Source organism: Equus quagga, chromosome 5 (assembly GCF_021613505.1).
Source record: "Equus quagga isolate Etosha38 chromosome 5, UCLA_HA_Equagga_1.0, whole genome shotgun sequence".
Classification (NCBI taxonomy): domain Eukaryota; kingdom Metazoa; phylum Chordata; class Mammalia; order Perissodactyla; family Equidae; genus Equus; species Equus quagga.
In genome coordinates this window covers 77,028,310-77,040,398 of record NC_060271.1, presented here as the reverse complement: position 1 = coordinate 77,040,398, position 12,089 = coordinate 77,028,310, and the positions used below count along the sequence as shown (strand labels likewise).

Sequence of the window (12,089 nt, the reverse complement as noted above, 5' to 3'; positions counted from 1 at the left end):
ATGACCTGCAGGCACCAACGAACAAGGACTAGATGGGACAAGGACAGATGACATCAAGTGTAGGTCCCTGAGTCTAGAACCCTGCTCCCCACCTCACCTTTAAAAAGGCACCTTTTTAAAATGAGGGATCAAAACACAGATGGAGAGTTTTAGAAAATAAACTAATGTTTCTTACACACTTGAATATAGGGGCTGAAACTGGTATTCCAAAGGATAGACTTTTTAAGAAAATAGTGTTGGGGAAATGTGCTATTAAAAAAAATTTCATTTAGAGGAGAAGCTTGGGCAGTGGACAATGGCAGCAATTTAATCATTTGTTGGACTCAGCGCATTTATCTCTGCCCTGAAATTAAATGAGATTGTTCCTTAAGACTGGTTGATCCAAAGAACTTGAAAACGCAAAGGCATAAAGACATATGCACCCTTATGTTCATTGCAGCATTATACACAATAGCCAAGACTTGGAAGCAATCTATGTGCCCATCAAGGCACGAATGGATAAATAAGATATGGTATTTATACACAATGGAATACCACTCAGCCATAAGAAATGATGAGATCTGGCCATTTGTGACAACATGGATGGTCTGTGAGGGTATTATGCTGAGTGAAATTAGTCAGAGGGAGAAAGTCAAATACCGTATGATCTCACTCATAAGTAGAAGATAAAAACAACGACAAACAAACACATAGCAATGGAGATTGGATTGGTGGTTACCATAGGGGAAAGGGGGTGGAGGGCAAAAGGAGTGATTAGGCTCACATGTGAGGGGATGGACAATAATTAGTTTTTGGGTGGTGAACATGATGTAATCTACACAGAATTCGAACTATATTACGATGTACATCTGAAAGCTATATAATGTTATAATTCAATGTTACTGCAATTAAAAAAAGAAAAAAAAAGAAATTAAAAAAAGACGGGTTGAACTGGCATCCCAGTTTGCCTTGCACAGTCCCCATCTGCCCCATTGTCTTGGCCTCATTATTAGTACTGCCCCTTGCATTCTCAAAAGGGTTCCAGTTTGGGGAATAAGATATGTGCTTATCATGCTTATGATTTTAAAATGAGACCAATCCATGGGTGGGCCAACACTGGGCTAGGTGCTATGAAACAGAAAGTAAGCATTTCCAGGCTGGGATGGCTGTACGCCAGTGGGGCAATGAAGTGAAGCCTCAGGAGGTGCTGAGAATCTCACCCGCATGGGAAAGGAAGAGGCAGGTGGTGTGTTACAAGAGGAGTCGTGGTGAGGTTGAAGGTCAGGTGCTGTGTGGAGGTGAGAGGTCAGTGGTGGGGTCAGATTGGGATGTTTGAACTTAATATTTCAGACATAGAGCAGCTTACAGGGTAACAGCATGGCCCAGATTATAACCACAGAAGCAGGTGGGAGAAATGGAACCCATATTGCATTTAGGGACAGGAATCAGGCAGCTAACGAGAGACTTGGAGAGTTCAATTCCTATTGAATTTTGGATCTTGTGACTGTATTGCCTATTCAAAAAAATATAAAAATAAAATTAAAATGTAAAAGCATCCAGGCTACCTTGCCCATAGATTCTCCTAAATCCACTGTAGAGTCATTTTATCAAGTTTTTAAAACCCATTAGTAAAACAAGTGACCTTTAAACATTTGAAAAGATGTTCAACCTCATTCATTAAAAAAAATGAGAGAGAGAAAAGAGGCAAATCAGAGCCACAGTGAAATACCACTTTTCACCTTTCAGATTGCCAAATATCAAAAAGTTTCACAACGGCGACAGTGGAAGGAAAGAGGCCCTCTGCCACACACTGGCTGTGAGACTGCAGGTGCGCACAGACTCTATGGGGCTACTTTGGCAATATTTATAAAACTTAAAAATGCACATAACTTTGGGCGGCAGCGGTTGTCTGGAAAGTTATCCTACAGATATACTCGCACCTGTGAGCAAAGATATGTGAGTGGTTTGGAGTAGTTATTCACTTTCCTACCCTTATGTCAGAGGGTGATCATGGGAATTAAATGATATAATACCTGGAAAAGATGTAAAGAGGGCCTGGCACATAGTAAGTGCTCAGTAAATTCTGGCTCTTATTGTTCATGGCAGCAAAACATTGGAAACAACCTAAGTGTCCATCAATAGGGGACTAATTAAAAAAAAGTTTTGTCTGTATATTGGAAAACCATGAAGCTTTTAAATAGTTTGAGAATACTCTTTAAACAGTGATATGGAATGACTTTTTGGAAATACTGTTAAATGGGAAAAAAGCAAAGAGTAGAAGAATGCTTCTGGTTTGCCACCATTTGTGTGTGTGGTATACATTTGCATGTATGGCCTCTCCAGGGAAGAAGTCATAAGAAACTGGTTACAGCGATGATTCCTGGGAGGGGAACTGGGCGGCAGGGGCTCAGGGGCCACTGTGTAATCTCTTGTACCTTTTATATTGTCCACCAAAGGGATCTATTCTCTATTCAAAAACAAATTCCACTTCTGGGTATACAAAAGAATTGAAAGCTGGGACTCAAACGGATACTTGTATGCCCATGTTTCTAGCAACATTACTCACAATAGCCAAAAGAAGGAGACAACACGAATGTTCATGGATAAATGAATGGCAAAATGTAGGATATCCATACAATGGAATATTATTCAGCCTTAAAAAGGAAGGAGATTCTGGTACATGCTACAATGTGATGAACGTTAAAGACATTATGCTAAGTGAAATAAGCCAGTCACAAAAAGACAAATGCTATATGACTCCACTTATATGAAGTACCTAGAACAGCCAAGGTCAGAAGCAGCAAGTAGAATAGTGGTTATCTGGGGCTAGGAAGAAGGAGGAATAGGGAGTTAGTGTTTAATGGGTACAGAGTTTTAGTTGGGGTGATGAAAAATTTCTGGAGATGGACGGTGGTGATGGTTGTGACAACAATGTGAACATAATGCCATTGAATTGTACACTCAAAAATGGTAAATTTTATGTTGTGTATATTATATCGCAAAAAATAAATAATTTTAATGATAAAAACAGTCCTTTTTTTACTTTGACTGGAGTTCTGTTAAATGTAGAGATTAATTACAAGGAGCTGTATTGTATGAGCCACAACAAAGAATAGCCCTATCCAAAAAAAGGACTCTTGGTCTCCAAATCTTGGCATTTTCCATGCCAGGCAGACCTGCTCTGCTGACTGACTTTGGGGGGATTCATGGTTCAGAGCAGAGGTGAAAGGCTGAGCCAGGACCAGGGGAGGAGGGCAACTTCTTCCCAGACAAGGAAGTAAAAGGAAGGGAAGAGATGACAGGTGGAGGCAAAAGCAGAGGAAATTTCCACCCAACTACATAGACTTTCTCCATGAGGAAGGAGGTGAGAGGTCAGAGTGTGGTGGTGGGATGGGCAGTTGAGGGGGGTAGAAAGATTGGCCTTCGAGGGGAATAACAGAGAGGTCAGACTAGGGATGTGTAAAAGAATTGCCACGTTCCACTGAGGAGCCTGGTGAGGCTGGAGATCACAAATGTGTAGGGAGAATTTTCCTACTCTTATCTCTTCTCCTTCCCTAGTCAACAACCCTGATGGGGCTGCAGACCCCTGATAGCTAAATAAGTGAGGAAGAGTAGAAACCAGGACATCCCTTCCAGACCACCAACCACCATAGCCTTCTCTTCAGCAGCACCAAGCTGGGATGGGAAGATGACTCGATTTACATTAAGATTGAAGTTTGGATTATTATTGGGATGGACATCATAATTATTGAAATAAGACTGAGAGCAAGGGTGACCAGAATAATCATGTGACTTGTCGAAATTTCATCCAGGGACAGAGTAAGATCTAGCCCTAAAGAATAAATTTAAAAGAGCATTAACAGGCAAAAATCAAGTTGTTTTCTGATTTTACCCCATGAGTGATGCTTGTTCCATGGAATAGTTACACAATATTATCTTCAGTTGTTAATTAAAATATGCATATATCTTGTATCTCCTATTAGATTATAATCTCTCTGAGGGCGGGACCCATGTGCTATTTATCCTCATATTGCCCCTATAGCCTAGCAAAGTGCCTTTCACCTCCCGGTAGGCACTGAAATGGTTGCTGACTGAATTTCTGACCAAGAGGGATTACCCCATATGAGGCAGCACCAGGCTATCACTGTGCTTACATCATGCCTGGTACACAGCAGGTGAGTAACAAGACCTGGCTGAGTTGAATTCAAAGTCTGAAATAAATTGATGTTGCAGGTTGCCCAGACTTAGGGTAAAGGGGGCAGAGATGAAGTAGGTGTGGACGGCCATTTTCCGTCTCTCCATTAGGGCTACTCTTGTTCTGGATTAAGGACAGGAAGGCTAAGACACAAGAGGAGGGTGTGGTCAGACCCAGTTTTCCACCTATGCTAGAAGAGGTGAGCATTGCAGTACCTTATTAGGCCTCAAACCAAGCTGAATCCATTTTTTGAGTAGGAGAATTTTAAAGGACTCCTGTCCTCAAGGTTATATAAAAATCATCCCAGTTATGTACTTCTGAGATAATAAATTAGTAGAAGCAGCACAGAGTCCAACTCTTTAGATAGGGAAGTGGATCTCAAGTAGCTCAAGAAGCAAACTTTTCTACAGACAGTTGAGAAAAGGAAATCGAAGACCAGTTAATTCTGGTTTGGGGAATGGTAATATTGGAGAACACACTCTACCATCTGTTTCTTGTGACATCACTCGTGCTGAAGTATCTCCTTTGTTGGCATGGCTACCATCCCTGTTCACAAAGTAGGAAGTAAAAGATACGCTTGAGCATCTCTATTATTAAGTCTAAACACTTGATTACCGCCTCTCCGGATGACGAACTTGATTGGAGGGACAGTGGGTAGGCATTCAGTCAAAAAACAAGCCACTTACTGAGTGCTTGCAATGGATGGAGAAAGATGGCTTTCCTTAGTCTGGTCCACCCAAAATAAGTTGGGGGGTGAAGGGGAGAAAGAGCATGGTTGGTGGGTCTTCAGGGTGCTCCTGAGAACATCCCTCAGGTCATGAGCTATCTCACAGCTCAGTTCCAAATCCCAGGATGTCTGCTTGGAGAGAGGGTAAAACACACTTGCTCAGGGACAGAAGCCCACAAAGCTAAGGCTCTGGGTTTCTAAGTCAGACTTCCATCAAGGGCTAGTGACTTTCTTTGGAAAGCCAACTGATCTCCAGGGATCCTGATACACAAGAACTACCTCCCCCCCCCCCCCCCCCCCCCGCCCCCCCCCCCCCCCCCCCCCCCCCCCCCCCCCCCCCCCCCCCGCCTCCGTTACATCTAGAGAGAGAGATATGGACTAGCTCCCTGGCTTCTCATGCATCCCTTCCCTCTCATTCCCTAAAGAGCCCAAGAAGCAGATCCTTGGTAAAAGCATGCCTTCTTCGGGTCGGAAAGCTTAGTTGAAGTGGGGATTTTTATACAAGTCCCATGTTTCCTGGACTCTTAGGAACCTCTGAGAAGATGCTGTAAATAACCCTTATTGAATTGGAAGAAGCATGAACGAGGCACAGGACCAACCACTGTGACTTCCATGGCTGAAGAGCATGGATTGAAGAGGAGTAGTTAGACCTTTGTGCAGAGACTATAATTAGATATAGACCTCAGCCCCTCATTATAGAAGTTTGACATTGCACAGATGCACAGGCGCACACTCACTGCCCCCTCTGAAGGTGGGGACAGGGAGAGCAGAATAGCAACACTACTACAGGGCCACCTGGTCATTATCTCACTTGTCCTTTACTGTGTTGGAATAGTTATAGATTCGGTTAAACAATCACATTGTCCCTTATCTTTGCTCTCTAAGTTTTGCACAGGCCTTTAGCAAAAAGCAATAATATTCTCTCCTGACTCTCACAGGCTGGGAATTCCTGACTATACTACTTGGTTGCTTCACTCACATCCCCAAACCAGCACCTGCAACCCAGCTGTAACTCCGTATATTTAAAATCCACGCTACTCACCCCAGTGCGGTGACCGATGCTCCTGGACCCTTGAATCCAGGCCCTTTAGGGTGGGTCTTGCTCTTGGAACCCACCCACCTCTCCTTTTTTCTACCTCTATTAACATAGCCCCTCCTCTATTGCCTCACCACCCAGCTATTTTAGAACCAAAAAGTCTTTGTCTATTCACAGACGCTGTAAAAGTAACATTAGTTTTATGTTTTTTAATCTAATGTCTGTGTCTTCCATGATTCTCAATGGCTTATCTAATCAGCACGTCCTCGGGAGGGTTATTACTTGCCTATTTAGCTTGTAGAAGCACAAGGGAGCCAGCTGAGGCATTTACTCCTGGAGTCTGCTCCTTAAAAACAGACAATCCTGGGAAAGATGTCAGACCTTTTGCCTCTTCTCTCCATAAGCCTGAGATTAAGGAGAATGTTCCACGTCCCACAGCCACTCCAGATCTGCAAACCCCAATTCTTGACTCTTCAGAGGAGTAGACAGACAACGAAAATGAAGAAGGCATTTGAACAAACCAAACTGCAAGAAAAACGTCACATAGTTTGTGATTTTTTTAAGCTTTATGCTGACTTTTGCCCTCATTTTATTAATTCCTTTTTTGTAAGTAGAAAAGATACGATGAGGCAGTAATAAGTGGAAAACAGGAAGTTTGGAGGGAGGCAAGAAGGGAGACAGAGTGAAGGGAAAAAAAGTACCAGTGTGGGGGACAGGCACACAGTGTGGTAGGGGGAAGCAGGGAAGAGGAACATGCTGGGAAGACGCTGGCAGTCATAGCATCTCCAGGCACCAGGTGTTGGGCATGGTACTTAAACACACCTTCTCTCATTTAACTCTCTCAGCAGTCCTGGGAGGAGAGTATTTTCATTCCCAGTCTTGCAGATAGGGAAACTGAGGCTCAGAGAAAATAACACTTGCCCATGGACTCAGAGACATAGGAGGAAGAGCAGAGGTTGGAAGTTCCTTTAAAAGATGAACAGCCCTCCTCTTCCACAGGTCCGTCTGTGGATTCTCTGTCTTCAGATCCATATTTCAGGGTTTGCTTTCCCTTTCAGATAGGAAATTTGTCTTCTGCTTTAAAGTCCTCACTTCATTCCTAGATCATATGGAGTTTTCCCTCAGTGGAAAAGCCACACCCTTGGACCTAGGACTTGCCTGCAGCCAACATGAGGAAAGATGTGTTTCAGAGGCCATGGCTGAGCCATCACATTAACTCCACATTCTAGCTTTTCTTAATGATCCATGGAATCAAGGACTGGCAAGACAAGGGTGGCCAACACATCTGGGTTTGCCTGAGACTTTCCCCGTGTAGAAATTAATAAAAGAAACCTTAACTAAATTAGAGTTGAGAAGGCCTGTAGAGGGAGCTCTCACACCCTATCATACATCACCGATTACATAAAACAGGAAGAGCCCACCCTTGAGTCTTAGGCAGGAAGTAAAACTACTTTACTACTGAAGCAAGATTTCTCTCCCCACTTGGCAACAGCCCAGCCAATGAGAAGCCATTGCAGCCCTGAGCTGTTACTTTCCCCCAAAGGACTTTTCTTTGAGAACAGCCCCTCCCCATCCCCCCTTTCTCTCTGTGAAAGCAGCTCCCCTCCTTTGTTTTCTGGATTTGCCTTTGGTGTGCCATAGCATGCACATCCCAAATTACAATTCTTTTGGCTATTCCCAAATAAACTCATTTTGAGGATAAGATAACAGCGAATTTGCTTTTTAAGTTGACACTGGTTTTAGCACTGAAAGCCCCCAACCTGGGAAACTCCTCAGTCTCAGATCAGGACAGCCTCAGCTGGAAGACACAGTCTGGGGCCTCAGGGAGTTTCCAGCAGGTTGGGGATTACACAAATTCACAAGCAGAAGAATATGAAGCCCTAAAAAGAATCACAAGCGGGAAGGAGGGGCTCAGTAAAAGAGAAACAACATACATTTGGAGAATTCATTCCACAAATGGTCATTGCTTACCTTCTAAGGGCCAGGCCCTAGCCCAGGCCCTGTGTGTTAAAGAAATACTTTCTGGAAAAGATGGCCTCCGGATGGACAGAGAAAGGGTAGGGTGAGGGTAGGATTTGGAACAGCAGAATTGCCAAGGGGCAATTTGAGGCAGAAGAAAGGAGCCGTAAAAATAAAGACCTGAGAGGTAGAAGAACACAGCGTCCTCCAGGAACTGGGGGACAGTTTCTGTTGAGGGCCAGTGTGGGGAGAAAAAGTCAGGGCCTGTGAAGATGGGCCGGGCCACTCTTGGGAGAGGGGTAAACGTCAGCAAATGTGTCTGAACTCAAAGGAATGTGGGATGGGACTTAGTACAAGAACGGAATCATTGGCTTCAGCGTGGATGATAGCACAGGTGGAAAGACCAGTTGGGACGTTACTGCCGAAGTGAAACCCTTTGGTTCCTACCCACCTGTGTTTTGTTTAAATCATTTGACATTTAGTTTAGGTAGCTTTTAGTTTCTGATTTTTGTTTTTGGTTTTCACTTTACACAGGATTTGAGGGTGAGTTTCCCCCTGGGTTGTTGAGGGGATGGGAAGGTGTGGGACAGGGAGCTTTTCCTCCAGGATGCACAGAGGGAACAGCTTTGCAGGCTCAGGAGCCTTCCTGATGGAGGGAGTAGGGAGGGAACTGCCCTTGCAGCAAAGTGCTTTCCTCCTTATGTCCAGTGTCCACTGGGAGTTGGCTGGAGCACTGCCTGTTCCTCTGTCCAGTCCTAATGCCACCTTAACAGTTAACCAAAGCAAGTTCTTATTTACTTTTGTTTTTTGGCTTAAAACAACAAAGATTTATTACTCCAAGCTTCTGTTTGTCAGGAGTTCTTATCTCCTTTGAGAGCCTTTCTGCCTGGCTGAAGAAGGACAGCCATTCATCTGCGTAATTGAGCAAAGGGACCAGCAGGGTGGAGGGGTGGGGCGCACGCCTGAAGTCCCCCATTACCACTGACTGCCACAATGCCCACTGTCTCAGAGCCTCAGGGTTTCCCACTTGACCTACTTCTCAGGTAACTCTCTTTTCTTTGTGTTGAAAGGCAGGTTCCTCAACAATTGTGATGTTAAGTGTAGTTAATTGGTGTAACCCAATTTACATCCAGAACTCTAGCAGCAAGAGATACTGGAAAGTAAAGTTTTTGGGTTTCCAACCTCTCCAGTTGGCAGGGTGAAAAGGAGGTTAAGAGAGCCAATCCAGGGGCCGGCCCATGGGCAAGTGGTTAAGATTGCAAGTTCCGCTTTGGCGGCCTGGGGTTTCACAGTTCGGATCCTGGGTGCGTATGTGGCACCCCTCTCAGGTCATGCTGAGGTGATGTCCCACATAGCCCGAAGGACCTACAACTAGAATATACAACTATGTACTGGGGGGCTTCGGACAGAAGAAAAAAGAAAAAAAGGAAGATTGGCAATAGGTGTTAGCTCAGGTGCCAATCTTTAAGGAAAAAAAAAAGTGAGCCACTCCAAGCATCTACCACAGGGTTTCTAAGTCTTTACCTGTTGGTAAAGTTATACATGGTTTTCCAATTGACTACTGTGTTTGTTCCATAAAACAGAACCCAAGGTGGGGAGGGTAGTAAGAGGCATCCCTTCCCCTATGGTGCCCAAGCCTGGGCCATTCAGCCAGGCTGGGACACCGGCTCTGTTAGGAAGAACATGGCAGTCCCACATGAACCATGTGGAGTGGGGTTGGAGGACTTTCCCACAGAAGGGGAGAGATGCTGGGCATCAGGTCCCAAAGAATCTACTGTACATCCTTCCCTGTCTTCTAGCACTGCTTTGGAATTTTTCCCTTTTCTTTTCTTTCATTTTTTAAAAAAATGTAACTTCAGTTGGATTTAGGGAGGAAAGTAAATATAATAATTCAGTTCACCATCTCGAACCAGAGTTTTTGATTGCTATTAAGGCTGAAATTTTTTTAATTGGTGTTGAGTAATTGTATTCTTTTTGGGGATCACTATTCATATCCATGTTTATATTAGTGTGTTTCCCTTCTTATTTATTTATGAGTTGTTTATCATATATTGTAAATATTTTTCTGTGTTTGTCACTCAATCTTGTCTATGGTCTTTTCTTTTTCTTCTTTTCCTTACAGAAGGGTTTAGTGTGTGTATGTGTGTGTGTGTGTGTGTGTGAATTTTAATGAAGTCAAATTTACTCATATTTTCCCTTAAGGTTTCTAGTTTTGTTGTCAATCTTAGAAATGCTTTAACCATCCCCAAGTTTATGTACACCTATATTTTCTTCTAGTTCTTTTCTGTTTTTATTTTTTATATTTAAATATTCAATCCAGGGGCCAGCCCTGTGGCTGAATGGTTAAGTTCCCGTGCTCTGCTTCAGCAGCCCAGGGTTTCATGGGTTTGGATCCTGGGTGCATACCTAGCACCACTCACCAAACCATGCTGAGGCAGGCATCCCACATGCCACAAACAGAAGGACCTACAACTAGAATATACAACTATGTACTGGGGGGCTTTGGGGAGAAGGGGGGAGGGAGAGAAGGAGGGGGAAGAAAGATTGGCAACAGATGTTAGGTCAGGGCCAATCTTAAAAAAAATACATTCAATCCATCTGGACTTTGATGTATGGGATAAAATAAGGATTTATCTTTATTATTTTCCCAAGTATTCCATCATCATTCATCAAATTATGTACCCTCCATCCACTGGTTTTGAATGCTACCTTTATCATACAGTGAGTGTTTCTGTGTGCTGAGTCTGGCTCAGCCAACCACCCTGACAGCACGTTCTACACTTGGTCTCATTTTGCTACCACCCACTCCCCACTCAAACCACTATGTTCTGATTTCTGCCCCCACTGTGTCACAAACATTTCTCCGGCAAAGATCATCATCAGACTCCTAATTGCCAAAGTCTGTGGATGCTTTTCAGGTCTTCTCTTGATGGACCTCTCTATTACATTTGGCACTGTTGACAATTCGTTCCTCTTGAAACCCCTTCTTTCGGGGGTGGTTTTGTTTGCCTGTTTGTTTTGTTTTGGTATATTTAGGGATTTCTGGGTCATTGGATTTGTGCATCTTCATTTTTGCTAAATAATGGCACACTGTTTTCCAGAGGGGTTGTAATACTTCACATCCCCACCAGCAGTGTGAGGTAGTTTAACTGGATTACTTATGGACAAGCGTTGGTAGATCTGGGATGCTATGGGTCTCTGCCCCCTGGCATTTGCTCAGTTCCCCCTTTGTACCTTCTCCCCACAAATCGTGTCCTCTCTCCTATGAGCTTGAATCCTGATGATGGCCTAAGCCAACCCCACAATCATCACTGCTCTCCCCCCAACACAAACCAATTGAGAACTTTAAAGACTCACCTTTCTAAAACCTCATGTCTGAATTTTGTTCCATGTTCCAAAATCACCAGTGGCTTCCCAGTGCAGTCAAATAAAGTCTGAACTCCTTGGATTGGCACCCAAGGCCTTCCCCTGCCTGGCTTCCTCATTCCTCCCAAGGCTTACCTCCCCACATTCCCTAAGGGGGCACACTTGAATCCTGCCAAGGGGACCCATCCTGCTGGTGAGGGTGCAAACCGGTACAGCCACTCCATAAAAACAGTGTGGCAATATTTAATAAAGATGAAAATACACATACCTAAGGACCAAGCAATTTCACTTTTGTACATGTGTACCAGGACACATGAACAAGGATGTTTATATAGCATGGTTTGCAGGTGCTCAAACTTGGAAGCAACCCAAATGTCCATCAAGGGTAGAATGGAAAATTAAGCTCCCATCTCTGCGCCCTTCCTCACTTTGTCCCCCCACTGACATGTTACTTTTTCAGACAACATATCTTCATTTGAAACAGAAGCCAAACTACCTACTTTCCAAATTAAAGAGCTGGGAATTTTTTCCACTGAAAAATGACTTTCCAATATCGTTGTGTTTTAATATGTAGGAAAACTCTAACAAGTTGTGGTCACGTTTTATCATTCTGTTTATCTAAGTGCTCCTTTTTTAATTCACTTTTTAAAAATTTATATACAGTAAAATCCATTCTCTTTTGGGGTTCAGTGCTATGAGTGTTAACAAATGCGTACAGCCTATCCTTCACTTTTTTGTTTTTTACAAAGGAGTATCAAGATAGGTTTAAAGTGATTTATCTCAATTTTGTTCACTGGGGCTTTGGAAAACAAAGTCTGATCTCACAA

At 43.5% G+C, this 12,089-nt stretch overlaps 1 protein-coding gene across 4 annotated transcripts in view; it reads right to left on the bottom strand.

Moving 5' to 3' along the window:
* SLC4A5 (solute carrier family 4 member 5) overlaps positions 1 to 11,350 on the bottom strand; it is a 116,062-nt gene extending 104,712 nt beyond the window's left edge. For all 4 annotated transcript variants that reach the window (XR_006888580.1, XM_046660727.1, XM_046660728.1 and 1 more), the window contains exon 1: positions 11,254 to 11,350. The gene's annotated coding sequence lies outside the window, so the exon portion shown is untranslated. The remainder of the gene's footprint in view (positions 1 to 11,253) is intronic.
* Between the last annotated feature and the right edge of the window lie 739 nt (positions 11,351 to 12,089).